The 3,598-nt window shown below is 42.6% G+C and overlaps 1 pseudogene; it reads left to right on the top strand.

Annotated features, from left to right (window-relative positions):
- The first annotated feature begins 871 nt into the window (after positions 1–871).
- LOC102496078 (40S ribosomal protein S8 pseudogene) lies at positions 872–2,266 on the top strand (annotated as a pseudogene).
- The last annotated feature ends 1,332 nt before the right edge of the window (positions 2,267–3,598 follow it).

A 3,598-nucleotide genomic window follows, 5' to 3' on the forward strand; every position in this document is an offset into this window, starting at 1 on the left:
ACTGTTCAGGAATATACATTCCTTACATTCTCTAGTCCTTTTAAAACAAGGCTTAATTGCCCCTTACTCAGCTGCTATGATCCATCACACACATTAACAGGCAACAGTAGATCTTCTTAGGATCACAGGGTAATGGAAATAACAGCACTACCATCTCATTAGAGAAAGCAGTGTTTCCAGGTATCTGAAATTTGTTTAAAGAATTATTTTATTGAGCATTTATTTATTTATTTAAATTTGAGCAGAGAGAGAGAAAGTAAGAAAGCAAGTCACCAGGTCCAGCACTCCAACCACGGTTGGCCGTGTGAGGAGTCCAGTGCCCTTAACCACGACACCAGTATTTAAATGTTTTCATACTTACTTTTTTTTTTGGGGGGGGAGGTTTTTGCTATAGGGCGTGTGCACTTGCCAGAAAGAGAGAGACAGAGAGAGACACAGAAAGTGAAAAATCACCCCCCAAGGGGAGATGGCCACACCATGATCCCTTCTCCTCCATTCTCCCCTTGGGATCTTGGGCACACACAAACACGCACGTGTGCCCGGCGTGCTCTCAAATTTTTCCATACTTTCTACACATTCCTTTGATTACTGTTCTTACTTATCAACAATGGTATAACTACCATCTACTGAGCAATCAGACTGTAACTTGAGAAACAGGCCAGGCACATATGTGTACATGCCCAAAATCCTAAAAGGAGAGAGAAGTGGAGAAGGAATTGCAGCATGACCATTCTAGAAGGAATTAGTGTGACCATTCTCCATGTGGGTGATGTCTCCTCTCTCTGTCTCTGGCAAACACACACATACTCTAGGAAAACAAACAAACCAACCTTAAAAAGGAATTACTATTTCCATTTTACAGAGATTGAAAATGAAAATCAGAGACATTAAGCACCTATGTGAGGTCACACAGCTAGTGAGGGGAGGTGCAGAACTGAGGGATGTCTGCATCCACAGTAATGCTCTCAACGGCCACAGCAGACTCCCCCGACCAGGTCATAAGCAAACTAAGCACTTCATATACATCCCTTCTGTTAAGGCTCACAACAGCCTCACAAGGTAGATAAATTCTATTTTCTTTTTAAGTTTATTTATCAGTTTCTTCCATGAGAGAAGGAGACAAAAAGAAAAGGGTGACAGGGAGGACCTCCAACAGGGTCCTCACATCACAGCTCCACCAGCCAGGATCACCACACGCAGCGAGACTCAGAATACAAACCATTATGGCCTCAGCATAATAGAGAGCTGCTTTACCATTGTGGCTGGACTACTAACTCCATTAGGTAGCCACTCAACAACCTCTTACCGAGTATTCCCTAGGTCTGTGCACTGCGTCAGGAATGCGGGACACATGGCCAAGGGGAAACAGAACCACAGACTCTTACTCTGCCTTATGAAGTTTAGAGTCTAAGAGAAGATTTATCAAGCACACAATAAATATTTATTGAAATAAATTTCTGAATAAACAATTGTAGAAGAAATGCAAAAACGTAGTAAGGATAAATACTATAAGAGAATGTAACAGTCTATAACCTAATCTGAAGAGCCAGGGATGAACCTTTAGAAAGATTAAGATCTGGCTCTTTCCAGCCGATGCCGAGCGAAGGGTATCTCTTGGGACAACTGGCACAAGCGCCGCAAGACCGGGGGCAAGAGAAAGCCCTACCATAAGAAGCGGAAGTATGAGCTGGGACACCCCACTGCCAACACTAAGATTGGTCCCCAACGCATACACACAGTCCGTGTGCGGGGAGGTAACAAGAAATACCGTGCCCTGAGGCTGGACATGGGGAACTTTTCTTGGGGCTCAGAGTGTTGTACACACAAAACAAGGATCATCGATGTTGTCTACAACACATCCAATAACGAGCTAGTGCGCACCAAGACCCTGGTGAAGAACTGCATGGTGCTCATTGACAGCACACTGTACTGACAGTGGTACGAGTCCCACTATGCACTGCCCCTGGGCCGCAAGAAGGGGACCAAGCTGACTCCTGAGGAGGAAGAGATTTTAAATAAAAAGTGTTCAAAGAAAATTCAGAAGAAATACGATGAAAGGAAAAAGAATGCCAAAATCAGCAATCTCCTGGAGGAACAGTTCCAGCAGGGCAAGCTGTTTGCCTGTATTGCATCTAGACCAGGCCAGTGCGGCCATGCTGATGGCTACATGTTAAGAGGGCAAGGAGCTGGAGTTCTACCTGAGGAAAATCAAAGCCCAGAAAGGCAAATAAACCTTCCTATCTTCACTCTGTAATAAAGGTGTTTATTGTTCATGTCAAAAAAAAAAAAAAGACAAGATTAAGATCTAGATTGATCCCAGGGCCTGGTGGTTAAGGGAACCTGGATGCCACATGGCCAACCGCAGTTCATGTCCTGGCTTCCATCACCTGAGAACACACCAAGTGTGTATGCACATGTGACCCAAGTCCTGACAGGACAAAGAAATGAAGGAGAAGGAATTATGGCATGACTACATCCCATTAGGGGTGCTTTTCCCTCTCCCTCTCTCTTTCTCTCTGGTTACTGCGTGCTCCCTCTGGCAACTTAAAAGAAAAACAAACAAACAAACAAGCAAACAAACTCTATATTGACACTAGGACTCCTCTTTTAAAAATAAATAAATAACTACCTTATAAGGTGCTTTTTGTTTTCTTTTTTGGGGAGGTTTTTTTTTTTTTTTCCTCCTATAAGGTGTATACATTTATCAAAGACAGAGAGAAAGAACATGAACATACAAGGGATCCTGAACATCCAATACAATCTTCAAAAAGAGCAACGTTGGAAGGCTATTTATACATGATTTCAAAACTCGCTACAGGGTTGGCCCCATAGCAGACTAAAGCAGTGGCAGTGAAGGGAAGTAGAAGTGGCAGAATTCCGAACGTATTTTGGACATAACAACATTAAGATTTATTGGTGAATTTGCATTTGAGGTGTAATACAAAGAGACAAGAATGACTCTAAGGTTTTCAGTCTGAAACAACCAGAAGGAGAGAGTTGACAATTATCAGGATGTGGAAGGTTATGGGAGGAACTGATTTTGGGTCAGGGGACAGGATGAAGAGTTCAGTTTTAGACATGTTCAATTTGATTGTTAGAAAAGAGATTACTGGAGGCAACCGGACTGTACCAGTCTGGAAATCAAGCAGAGCTGTGGGCTAGAGATACAAATTTAAAAGTCCTCAGCACAGTGACATGTTTTAAAAACAAAGAAACTACCAATAGATGAGATTAAAGTATAAAAGGAAGACAGAGGACCCTGAAGCCTGAGCTCTGGGGCATTCCAATGTTTAGAGGCAGAGAACTGAGAAAAACTCAAAAGAGTGGAAGGCAAGTGAGGAGCATGTGCTTGGAGGAGGCAGCAGCCACGGTGATAAATGAAATCATGTGGGCGCTGAGAACTCAGTGGATTTAGCAATTTGGAAGTGATGTCCTTGGAAACACTAGCACAAGAAAACTGCTTCTAGAGTATTCCAATTAGAAACAATACCTTAATAAACACTTCTGTGAAGTTTTTTTGGGGGGGAATAGAATTTTCATACCCAAGATATATATCCTTAACATGGAGATAAATCGCCAATTTGTCCAAATGACCACA

This window comes from Tupaia chinensis, unplaced genomic scaffold (genome assembly GCF_000334495.1).
Source record: "Tupaia chinensis unplaced genomic scaffold, TupChi_1.0 Scaffold000187_1, whole genome shotgun sequence".
In the NCBI taxonomy this organism is placed as follows: Eukaryota; Metazoa; Chordata; class Mammalia; order Scandentia; family Tupaiidae; genus Tupaia; species Tupaia belangeri.